This window comes from Macrobrachium rosenbergii, chromosome 8 (genome assembly GCF_040412425.1).
Source record: "Macrobrachium rosenbergii isolate ZJJX-2024 chromosome 8, ASM4041242v1, whole genome shotgun sequence".
Lineage (NCBI taxonomy): Eukaryota > Metazoa > Arthropoda > Malacostraca > Decapoda > Palaemonidae > Macrobrachium > Macrobrachium rosenbergii.
The window spans coordinates 13,368,468-13,381,630 of NC_089748.1; the positions used below are offsets into that span (position 1 = coordinate 13,368,468).

The 13,163-nt window shown below is 44.5% G+C and overlaps 1 protein-coding gene across 1 annotated transcript in view; it reads left to right on the forward strand.

Moving 5' to 3' along the window:
- LOC136840607 (von Willebrand factor A domain-containing protein DDB_G0286969-like) overlaps positions 1–13,163 on the forward strand; it is a 93,008-nt gene that overhangs the window by 63,452 nt on the left and 16,393 nt on the right. The window lies entirely within an intron of this gene.

Here is a 13,163-nt window from a genome sequence, read left to right on the forward strand (position 1 = left end):
GTGCAAGCGAGGTTTTGGGAGTGCAAGTTGGTGTTTGCATCGCATTATTTAAGGGATATCGAGAGTACTTATGATCAGTGCAGTACCTTGGGTCTGTTTTACGCGGCTGGTGTGGTGTTGGGGAAGGAAACGTAGAAAGCAATGTCCTTTCTTTAATTTCTTCGCCTTGCTTAGGGTGTTGAGTTTTGGAGAGCCTGGGAGTACTATGTTCTCGGAGTACCCTCCAGTCTTTTGGTTTTATGGTTGGGTATTGGTGTTTTTAATTTGATTTTTTGGTGGTTATGGTGACTATTTACTCTGGTTATTTTGTGTGGTGCTGTGCCCTGGGCAGGGGCATCTTGTTGTACTTTGCTAGCCCTCCGAAATTAGTCCATTGCTACAAAGCACCCACTGTAGTATTAGGCCCTCAAGGCTTTACCGCCTCGCATCTACTGAATAAGATGAGCGCCAACCAGAGGCAGTATCTACCTGTAGCAGCTGTCTTATCAGGTAAGGTTCAGCAACATTGATTCAATATTAGCAAATTTCTGATATCAAACTGATTACTATTTATAATGTTTTGGGGTAGGAATGTCCAACATTCCCACTTCCATTCAATGTGGGAATCAGCTATGTAATTACTGGGTAAGTTACTTATATAAAAATGACATTTTTATAATACAGTAATACCTCGAACTTGCGCGATTCGAGTTGCACAAATTCACAGACACAAGAATTTTTCATTGGAACCTAACTAATGGTCATACACGAGTTTTTCACAGACACGCAAACATTTCCGAACACTGAGAAACCCTGCAAAAGTGTTTGTTTAATATTTTGATGTAATTTATAAGTTTTCAAGCTTTTATGTGTAAATTAAATAACATTAAATATTATTAAAAGTAATAATCTCTCTCTCTCTCTCTCTCTCTCTCTCTCTCTCTCTCTCTCTCTCTCTCTCTCTCTCTCTCTCTCTCTCTCTCTCTCTCTCTTTCAGTGAGATGAATTTTTATGGTACATGTATACAGGTATGTTTATTTGTATGATAAATAAACTTTTTACATAATAGTAAGTACTAATTTTATGATAAACTTTTTATGTAATAGTAATACTAATTTTCAAATATTAATAAGATTAATAAAATCAAATAATAATAATAATAATAATAATAATAATAATAATAATAATAATTATTAATATTAATAATAAAACTGTAATACAAAATTCATATTATCTTGAACAAACAAATTCTTCCTCATCTTTTGTAAGACGGTGGAAGGCAAAAGCTGTTAGACAGTGTTTTAACATGACAAGAATGGAAGTGTTGCTAATCAGTTGTCAAGTTTTGCTTGTAATTTCTCTCTCTCTCTCTCTCTCTCTCTCTCTCTCTCTCTCTCTCTCTCTCTGTAATAATTCATAAAAATTTCACCTCTCTCTCTCTCTCTCTCTCTCTCTCTCTCTCTCTCTCTCTCTCTCTCTCTCGTTCAAAGTTAGCCAACCTACGTATTACAGCACTGTTTTTCTGTATGTCTTTAACTGCATAGTAGATAATTTTGAATTGATCCAATTTTACCTGTACCATTTACAAACTGTAAATGTGCAGTTCTAAAACATAGAGACATAGAGCATTTCAGAAGAAAGAGAAAGTGACAGAATAAAAAAGTTTGTAAAAACGAGGTTGAGAAGACTTCTAAAAATAGATTGGTGGAATGGGGGAGAGAGTCACACACTATATTCTTAAGTCAACCATTTATTTCTTTTTTAAGGGTAATGTATTAAGCTCTCTCTCTCTCTCTCTCTCTCTCTCTCTCTCTCTCTCTCTCTCTCTCTCTCTCTCTCTCTCTCTCTCTCTCTCTCTCTCTCTCTCTCCGTGATAATTGATAAATAATTTCACTCTCTTAAGTATGGACAACCCTTGAACCAGGTGATTCTTTACCATTTGTGTTGGTGTTCTCTCTCTCTCTCTCTCTCTCTCTCTCTCTCTCTCTCTCTCTCTCTCTCTCTCTCTCTCTCTCTCTCTCTCTCGTTCATAGTTAGCGCTCGCACATTTTCACAACTTATTAATTCTCTGTGCATCTTTACCTGTACAGTAGATAGTTTAAATTGATCTAATTTGACCTGTATCATCTAAAAAGTGTTGCAAATACATTCTAAAACACAGACACATAATAACTAAGAGTTGTATTAGTCAAAATATAAAACACTGTATGCTCATGAAAAAGCATTTCAGAACAAAGAGAAAGAGACGCAAAATAAAGTTGTTAAAAAGAGGTTGAGACGATTCTAAAAATAGATCGGTTGGAAGGGGAGAGAGAGAGAGAGAGAGAAATTCCCTTACAACTCTCAATTTTTATGTAAACCATTTATTTCTCTTTTTTAAGGGTAATGTATTAAGCTAACTTTTAAATGAAATTACCATAACTTTAATTTCATTTGAAAGTTTACTTAATAATTTGGGAGCATGATTAGGGTCATATTTAGTGTGTAAACTTTAGAAATAAGCATTTATTAGCATTTTTAGAGACCATGCCAAACTTACACGAAAATTCACCCTGTGCGAGGGGTTCTGGAACCTAACCTCGTGTAAGTTCGGAGTATGACTGTAAAAGAAAGTTTTATATATACTTACCCAGTAATTACATAATCGGAGCCCACCCGCCTCCCCTCACTTGGACATAAGGGCATAAACAAATTGAGGCTCTTTGCTATATTGTACCTTCTCTTACACACGAAAGTGGGTGGGGCACGTCACCATAACCAAACAAACTAGCATGACCCGCAATTTCAAAATTTTGAGCTGCCGGTTAAAGGAAACTAATAGCTATGTAATTACTGGGTAAGTATATATAAAACTTTATTTGTTATAAAAATGTCATTTTGTTCATGAGACTTACCTGTTAGATATATATATATAACTGTATTCTCTGAAGGACCGACAGAAATTCAAAAACTTACGGCACACGCAGTGGGGCCAGGTGGTTAGTACCCATTCCCACCGCTGGGAGGCGGGTATCAGGAACCATTCCCATTTTCTATTCAGATTTTCTCTGTCGCCGGTATTGTCAACACCTGTTGTCAATACCTCCGTCGCTGATTTTCGTAAAATTCTCCACTTGAGTATTCTGATTGTCTTTTGGTTTTTTGACTTTGGGTTTGTGGATAGGCATACGCTTTTGTGGACTGTTTTGATTTTGGCTTTGGCTTTTCTTTGATCACGATGTCTGGTTCTAGTTCTGCTAGTTTCAGGGTGTGTGTTGTGAAGGAGTGTAAGGTGAGGCTACCGAAAGCTTCAGTAGACCCTCACTCAGTTTGCATGAGATGTAGAGGGCATGTCTGTTTGTTGGATGATCGCTGCAAGGAGTGTGAGTCTTTGCCTGTTTCAGATTGGAAGGTATACGACTCTTATGTGCGCAAGTTAGAGCGTGACCGTATCAGGAGGTCTTCCTCCAGGAGTGTGTCTGCTGGTGGGAGTCAGGGTAATAATAATTTGTCACCTGTTAACCCCTCTAATGCTTCACCTATCCCTGTAGTGTTGCCTTCAGAACCTGTGATTGCTTCTGCAGAAGGTAATGCTCTTGCGCAGATTTTGAACTCCATTCGTGCTTTGGAGTCGAAGGTGCTAGCGATTGGAAGTGTTGTGAAGTGCAGTGATCCCCCTAGTGTTGTGGAGGGGGCGTCAGATCGGCCCTATAATGCCTCTAGGTCTAGACCTCTGCCGAACTCCCAGGACTCAGGGAATGGGCATGTCGAAAGCCGCAAGAGGGTTACGGGGACCCCCACCGATCTGGCGTCCCTTCGGCAGGTCCTGTTGTCGTTTCCCAGGCTGCCAAGGATCGTGCTCGTGCACGCGTCCTTAAGGATTGCTTCTCGTCATCTGAGGCGCCCTCTCCACGTAAGGGGTCGCGTTCTCAGTTGGACTCTCGTGCTTTCAAGAGAAGCTTTGCAGAGGAGGACGCTTCTCCTTCTCTTTCTCGAGCCCTCGTTTCTTCTCCTGAGTGGTTCCAAAAGTTGCCGCCGCATAAGAGGACCAGGACTTCTTCCGAGGAGGACGTTTTTGAGCGTCCCAGTCGCCCCAAGAAGAGAGCTGTCGTCGCCCATGGTAGAAGGACGAGGACGTCCCCTTCCCCCTCTTCTTCTCACAAGAGCAGCCCTTCTCCTGAGAGGGAATCTTCTCCTTCGAAGCGTCTTCTCCAGGATATGCAGCGGCAGTTGGCTTCCCTACTTGCTGCTAAGGAGTCTGAACCTCGTAGGTGCCGCAAGGACTTGAAGCTGCCCGTTAAGAGGTCTAAGAGGTCTCCCTCTCCTGCTCCTCGTTCGTCTCTCTCTCCGGCGAGTTTTCCTGGTCGCCCTTATCGTTCGTTGGATCGTCGGGTTTCTTTGCCTCGTCTTGACTCTCCCCAGGCGGCTGATCCTTTGGTTTCTTTTCCTGGTCAGGACGCCCCTCTTGCAACTCGCCAAGACGCTCGAAGGGATACGCGACAGGACGTTCGGCATGACGCTCGTCCAGCTTCTCATCACGCTCTTCAGGACGCTCGGCAAGACGCTTCTCTCCCCTCTCGTCTAGACACTCTTTAGGACGCTCGGCAGCATTCAAAGCAGGACGCTCGTCAGGACGCTTCTGTGCGGGACGCTCCAGATTTTTCTCCTGCTCTTTCACGCAAGAAGAGGTCTCTCTTCCGAATCGGACCTCAGGGTCTTAGTCTTCCTCAACTTCCGGAAGACTCTCCTGTCGCTCCCGTCGAAGAGGGAGAGTTGTCTCATGATTCGGAGTCTGCAGAGCAAGAACACCCCTCTTTGTCGTCTTCTTCGGATTATCAGGTTTTAGCCAACATGCTGAGGGAATTATTTCCTGATAAATTCCAGCCTTCTGCTCCTCTCTCCCCCCTTCGCAGTCAGCTTCGTCGAAGGTGAGGAAATCGCCCGGCTTCCTTCAGATGAAGACTTCGTTCGCCACCAAGAAAGCCTTCAAGAAAGTCAATTCGTGGATAGAGGATCGGAAAACTCAAGGCAAGTCTTCCTTTGCCCTACTTCCGTCTAGATTGTGCGGGAAGGCTGGGATATGGTATGAGACTGGAGAAGAAATTGGCTCTAGAGTCCCTTCTTCTTCTCAAGGAGACTTCGCGAGTCTGGTCGACGCTCCAAGGAAGGCTCTCCTTTCTTCAGCCAAGGTGACCTGGACGCTTTCGGAGACTGATCATCATCTCAAAGGGCTATTTAGGACTATGGAAGTCTTCAACTTTTTAGATTGGTGCTTGGGGGCCTTGGACTTGAGGACTCGGAGTCCAGACTCTATCTCTCTGGGGGAGCTGTCCAGTGTGCTTTCGTGCATGGACAAGGCCGTCAGAGATGGCGCGGATGAACTGACTGCTCACTTCGGTACGTCATTCTTGAAGAAGAGGGCTTTATACTGCAATTTTGCAGCTAAGTCAGTTTCTCCTGCACAGAGGGCGGAACTGCTTTTCGCCCCTCTTTCTAGCCATCTCTTCCTCCAGCCGTTAGTTAAGGATCTCGCCTCCAGCCTTAAGGAGAAGGCTACACAAGACCTTCTCGCACAGTCTTCCAGACGTCCTAATGTCCCGTCTTCGTCTTCTCAGGGACTAGCCGCCAAGAGGCAGAAGCCCTTTCGTGGCAAAGCTTCCTCCTCTAAATCCTTTCCTCGAGGAAGAGGCTTCTCCAGAGGTGGCGCCCCTTCTCACACAAGGGGCAAGAAGTGATACACAGGATCTCCAGACACCAGTAGGAGCCAGGCTTCTTTTGTTTTCGGAAGCCTGGAGAGTAAAAGGGGCGGACTCCTGGTCCTCAGTGTAATAGAGAAAAGTTACAGGATCCGTTCTCGAATTTCCCTCCATCTTCAACACCCAGGATCTGTCGCCTCTTACCACCCAGAGAAACAACAGATTCTTTTCAATCTGCTCGATCAGATGGTCAAAAAGAGAGCCATAGAGAGCAGTCCTGGATTTGGATTCTCCAGGTTTCTACAATCGTCTCTTCTTGGTTCCTGGACGTCAGCAGACTGAACCATTTTGTTGTCAAGGAAAAGTTCAAGATGGAGATGTCTCAGTCCGTTTTAAGGGCATTAAGACCAGGCGATTGGATGGTCTCACTGGATCTCCAGGACGCATATTTTCACGTCCCCATTCATCCTCAGTCAAGGAAGTATTTGAGGTTCGTCCTGGGGGGATGAGTGTACCAGTTCAGGGCTCTGTGTTTCGGACTGAGTACGGCTCCTATGGTTTTCACAGTTCTGATGAGGAACGTTGCCCGGTGGCTTCACCTAGCGGGCATAAGGATCTCGCTCTACTTAGACGACTGGCTAATATGAGCTTCGTCGAAAGAAAGGTGTCTGGAGGACCTAGTGAACTTCGAAAAGTCACATCTGATCCCCTCTCAGTCCATTGTTTATCTGGGGATTCAGATGGATTCAGTGGCTTTTCGAGCCTTTCCATCCCAGGAACGTCGGCAGCACTGCTTCGAAAAAGTTTTGGCCTTCCTGGGGAAAGAAACATGCTCGGTGAGGGAATGGATGAGTCTGCTGGGGACCATTTCATCACTGGAGAAGTTTGTTTCCTTGGCGAGGTTACATCTCAGACCCTTCCAGTTTTTCCTCGCGGACAACTGGACGAACAAGGAGGATCTAGAAGAGTCTCTCAAGATCTCTCTCTCTGCCAAGGACCATCTAAGTTGGTGGCTCGATCCCGCAAAACTGGCAGAAGGGGTTTCACTCTCTCTTCAGAACCCCGACCTAGTCGGGATGGGGAGCAACGCTAGGGGGGGAGGAAGTGTCAGGCACCTGGAAGGGGGAACAGGTGTCCTGGCACATCAATCTAAAAATTGGGAGCGATTCTCTTAGTTCTTCAGTTCTTCGAAAGTCAAGTTGTAGGCCGGGTGGTTCAGATCAACTCGGACAACACCACATCCCTGACGTACCTCAAGAAGCAAGGAGGTACTCATTCTCGGTCCCTCTTCCTGATGGCCAAAGAGATCCTGTTGTGGGCCCATTCTCGACAAGTTACGATTCTCACGCGATTCGTAGCAGGGGTCGAAAACGTCCGAGCGGACCTTCTCAGTCGGCAGCGTCAACTTCTTCCGACAGAGTGGACCCTACACGCAGAGGTATGTCAGGAGCTTTGGAAGCTTTGGGGCGTCCTTTGGTGGACCTTTTGCAACATCAAGGACGACAAGGCTACCTCTGTACTGCTCTCCCGTGCTCAACCCAGGGGGCAGCAGTAGATGCCCTCCTTTGGGACTGGAAGGGTCTGGACCTGTATGCCTTTCCCCATTCAAGATCCTGGGGGAAGTCATCAGGAAGTTTGTGGCCTCAGAAGGGTTGAGGATGACATTAATCGCCCCCTTTTGGCCTTCAGCGGAGTGGTTCACAGAGGTCATGACATTCCTAGTGGACTTCCCAAGGACGCTTCCTATGAGAATAGATCTTCTCAGACAACCCCACTTCGAGAGGTACCACAAAAACCTTCCCGCTCTGAGTCTGACTGCATTCAGACTATCGAAAAGTTGGTCAGAGCGAGGGGTTTTTCAAGACCTGTGGCTAAGGCGATCGCCAACGCCAGGAGAGCCTCCTCTAATGCAGTGTACCAATCGAAGTGGGTCTTATTCAGGAAGTGGTGCAAGTGTAAGGGAATTTCCTCTACCACAACCTCTGTGTCCCAGATAGCCGACTTTCTTTTGTACTTGAGGAAGGACTTAAAGCTGGCAGTACCTACCATCAAAGGCTACCGAAGCATGCTGTCAGCGGTTTTTAGGCATAGAGGCCTCGACATAACGGACAACAAAGACCTTCACGATCTTCTAAGGTCTTTTGAAACTTCTAAGGTAGCTCACCCAAAGTTGCCTTCGTGGAATTTAGATGTTGTCCTTAAATTCCTAATGTCGAAACAATTCGAGCCTCTACATTCTGCATCCTTCAAGGGCGTGATCAGAAAAGCTATTTTCGTAACTGCTCTGGCGACGGCTAAGAGAGTTAGTGAACTTCAGGCTATCAGCAAGATTATAGGCTTTAAAGGCCATGATGCTGATATGTTCCTTGAGCCCTATGTTTCTTGCTAAAAATGAAAACCCGTCTTCCCCTTGGCCCAGGGCCTTGAAATTAAGGGTTTGACGGAGATCATTGGTCAAGAACCAGAGAGACCCTGTGCCCTGTCAGGGCTCTGAAATTTTATTTACAGAGGACTCAGAATTGTAGAGGTCCTTCTAACAATCTTTGGTGCTCGGTTAAGAGGCCGGATTTACCCTCTCTAAGAATGCTCTAGCGTTCTTTTTAAGGAACACAATTTTAGATGCCCATTCCAGTGTTCAAGACAAGGATTTGAGCATTTTGAAAGTCAAAGCTCATGAAGTGAGAGCCATTGCTACCTCAGTGGCTTTCCAGAAAAACTTGTCTCTCAATGACATTCTGGGTGCCACTTTTGGCGAAGCAATTCTGTGTTTGCTTCACATTACCTGACTGAAGTAAAGACTTCTTTTGAAGAATTGCTGTGCGCTTAGGGCCATACGTTTCATAAACACGATCTGGGGAGAAGAGGGCAACACTCATCCCTCCTATAGTTTTTGGTTAGGTGTGTTTATTTTTAGTTTTGGTGTTTTTTATGGTTGTTGGTCACCACCATTGAGGTGGTCGTCCCAGTCCTTAGTCTATGTTATAACATTTGCCTTAGCTAGGCTTGGTCAGGTGGTGGTTTTGTTTGTCGTTTGCCCTCACAGTAAGGTCATATGGTCTAGTCACATTGTGGTCTCGCCCCGTTGACAGATCATCTAGAATTCACCAGCTTTACAGGTCGCTACCGCTGGAGACTCTAGTAAAGCAGAAGCAGACTTGGGTGACAGTAATCACGAAGTCAGCAATGCTAACAGGTAAGGAACCAAGCGTCAATCGCCTACATATGTTTGTTTCCTAAAATCCTATTCTGTCTCTTCCCACCTCCAATGGTGGGATTCAGCTATATATATATCTGACAGGTAAGTCTCATGAACAAAATGATATTTTTATAATAAAATAAAGTTTGTTCATACTTACCTGGCAGATATATATAATCATAGTGCCCACCCTCCTCCCTCAGGAGACAGTAGCTCTAGAAAATCTGAATAGAAAATGGGAATGGTTCCTGGTACCCGCCTCCCAGCGGCGGGAATGGGTACTAACCACCTGGCCCCACTGCGTGTGCCATAAGTTTTTGAATTTCTGTCAGTCCTTCGGAGAATACAGCTATATATATATCTGCCAGGTAAGTATGAACAAACTTTATTTTATTATAAAAATATCATTTTTCTGACAAGTGAGGTGATTAAACGAGTGTACCTTGCAACTTCCTGGTGGACATCAGTATGTTTCTGGCCAGATCTTTCGAGGTCAGGGCCATCGGTCTGTCCATCACATTCAGGAAGAACCTGTTGATTAGGGGCTAGGATAGAATGTAATCGTGCAGATCATGTTCATCGCCTTTTACCTTGTGACGTTGCCCATAGATCCTTGGACTCCATTTCCTTGGATCCTATGGTTGATGCTCAACAAGTCATGTAGTTCACCCAGCTCTTGGGGGACAGGTTACATCTCGCCTAGGGTTGACGGCTGCAAGGAGAAGGTGTGTGGGACTGGCCTCTTCGCTTTCTCCTGTCTTTCTTCCTCTTCCAGTGGGCAGAGGAACTGAACAAGCCATCACCTACTGGATGGGCATGTGTGCAGGTGATCTAGATGACTGAGTATCCTATCTATAATATAGCTCCATTTGGATTACTAGATGCAAATCCTTCCTTTCTCTCTGGCAAGGGGAGAGAGGGACTGACTATGAGCAAACCCAGTTTGTTATTCTTAGCTTTATGGTCTCTGACATTGTGGGTTCATCCAAACCTTTTTGATTCAAGGATATTACATTCCTTCAATTCAAAATGCCTGGAAGTCTGACGATTTAACATCTCTCTTGTTCAATAGATCAGAGGTATTGTCTCCTTCCTTTGCTCTTTCATGACCAGGAAGAAAGTATCCTGGTGAGCCAAACTACCAGTCAGTTCAGAGATTTACTCAGAATCCTCCCTCCAAAAGTAAGTATCTTGTATGTAAAGACCGAGCGACGGTATTTGTGTAGGGACATTCGACAAAGTTTTTAAGTAATTTGTATTTTTCGGATCATACAAACCTGAGGTCTTTACATAAAGGGCCCACCTTGTACTTGTACTACCCCTCATTCTCTTACCTGGGCCAAAAGGTAAACTGTGTAGAATTGAATGTGCACCAACTTGGTGGGCAGTGCTTCTGCCCCTACCATCGGTAGCTATTACCACAACCATCTTGCAAAAGTGTACTGGCCTGATTTCCAGCTCACTGAAAGTTAATCCCATATGCAAAGACCTTAGGTTTGTATGTTAGGAAAAGTGCAAATTACTTTAAAAATGTGTCATTTCTCCATGCTGGCATGGCTGCCAAAGTCATTGAAGCCACTTTCTTCTGTTTTAACGGAAATTATGGCACCTCCACAATCCTTGAAAACTAATACCTCTTATGGGTGGCCCAAGCCTTCTGCCCCTTCACCTTTTAAACAGTTAATCATGTTGAGGCAGAATTTCAGAACTTTGCGGTTAAGCATGGGTCAGAGAAATAAAGCCAATCATTTTAGCCATCCCAGTATTTGATAACTCCACAAGAGAATGGTGAACACTTGTTTTTCCACTTGCATGAAAAAGGCTCCAGCTGGATGTGGCTGTCCACCCATTTGGTGCCCCAGTGGGCAAAATCTCAGATTAAATACCCACTTCGTAGTTCTGTGTAAGGCACCATCTTCATCTCCTGGACAATTGGCTTTGTTTAGTGTGTGGGATCACCTGAGAGGAGTGCTTATGAAACCTGAGTGGTAGTACATAGACTCCAGTCAAAGGGTTTCCTGATCAACTGGGACAAGTCCTGCCTCACAGCCAACAGGCATTTTTTGTTGTTGGGACCCCACTGGGATACCCTCCGTGGCTGGTTTTATGAGAAAAGACCTGCAAAGGTTCCTAGCTCAATCCAGAGTTTTTCATTGACAGTTGTAATGGATCCTGGGCCTGTTACAGCTTGTGTCTGTGGTAGGTCTAATCCTCATACTGCAACTCAAGGACATAAAGAGAATCTGGTCCTCACAGCAGGTGGTTGGGAAAATACTCTGTCCATGGACCTGGACAGGTGTTCTTGCCAATAGGGCAACTTGATTCCCCTGCCCATGCAGGTGGTTACATTTGTAAATGCTTGCTTGACAGGTTGGGGAGGTCATTAGGAGGATTGTCAGATAAACTAGTTGATGGCCTGTTTTAAGGGGATGCCACATCTGTTTCCATCAGTTGGTGGCCATCTTCCTATCTCTCAGAAAATTAAACCGTCCAAAGAGATCCAAATTTTGTTGGTCATAGACAATATGAAAGCAATGACTTGTATATGGAGGCTTGACTCCTGCTTAACTCTTCTCATTGCTGTCATACTGTCCCGTTGCTAGGTAACCAATTGCTTTTTAGCCACATACAATAAATCTAATCCTTTGGGTCAGCCCTGGGAGAGCTGTTAATCAGCTCAGTGGTCTGGTTAAACTAAGGTATACGTAACTTCTTCATACTGTCTCTCCTATTGATGGCTCAGGGAAGGAAGTGGTAATTGTCAGCAATCCACCTCACAGGGCTGCTGAGTGTAACAGCAGACTCCCTATCGAGGCAGACTGCAGCTTCGACTAAATAGATGTTAGACAAACTCTTCTTTCAAGTGATTGCTAACCTGCTTCCACATCCATAAACGAGAGAACTAGTGTATTTCAGTATGTCTCCAACCTGGACACACAGGCAACAGCAGGGTTGAAACAGATGGAGAACAATCTGTCTCTTTCCTTTGTAATTCCAGATTTTGAAGGTTTTATTCAAAATGTTAACTCTAAACTTAGTGGCCCCAAATTGGTCAAGCAGTCCTTGGTTCATTTTGAAGTGACAGTGAGTGAGGAAATGAATCCCATTTCCATCTGTTGTTCTGTCTGAGCTGGTACCTTCACTTGTGGATTTTCTGTATCTAGTCTACAGACCTCATCTATGTTGTGATACCAGTCCATTATGGAAAGTGTGGTTAGAGAGGCCTGGTTGAAATTTCATTAGAACCCATTCTAAATTTCCTGATCCACCTGTTTGAGAAGAAATGCCTTGCTGCTGCCAAAATTATGGCATAAAGGGTTTTTGCTATCAGAGTGCTTGCTTAATGGATTTGTCATTGACTCCAAATCTGAAGTCTTTAGCTCCCTCCTCTGGTTCTTTACATTGCAAAGACTGGTTTCTGCAAGTGCTTCCATTTTCAAGTCCTTGAATAAGGTTCTTCAACTCCTGTTGTCTCTCCAGTTCAGTGGTCTCAATGAATTCACAACCCATAGGCTCCAAAAGGTGGTTTTCTTGACCATCTTGGCATCAGGAGCCTGGGTTAGTGGACTCAGCTTTCTCAGGCAGAGACAATACTTCATCGTCCACACATCTAGCTGTACTTGATATTGCTCCCTGACCCATCATTCCTAGCCAAGAATGAGAACCATTTGAATAGGAAATCCTCTATTCTTCAACAGGAGCTCTGTATTAAAAATAAGACATTATGCCAGATGTAGTCACTTGAGGTTTACTAGATGTCATGGCTAATGTAACGAGATAGCCCTCTTTTCTTACACCCTAGCAGTAACAAGCCACACTCACTGCATGAACTGAGAATTATCATTGGGCCTTTTAATAAAGAGGTGGACCCCTACTCCTTCCTTATGTTGCATGAGGCCTGGAAGGTGTGTACCTTGCTGCCTTTCTTTGGAAACTTCTTTTGAAGTCTCTGTGTTTATGGCGTGGTCATCAGAGTTAGTGTTCGTCAAAAAGTACTACCATGAGATTAAAGAAGTACAACTGCACTGTGTGTCAGTAGACAGTATGGTAAGTCCTACCCTATAGGCTCCTTAGTGGAAAGCAAAGGGTCTCCTTGATGCCATGGCACTTTTGAATTATTGGAGGGACAGAGCAGTTATCTTGCATCCCACCCCAGCATAATTAGACAAGTACCCTTAGTGCCATATATAACACATATACTGTAGAGGCTCTTTTCCCTTACTTCATCGTTAATCCTTAATGGGAATCCTAAACAAAAGAAGGTAGGTCATCACTCATGTGACTTCACCATGGATCATTTTTTGGACAAATCA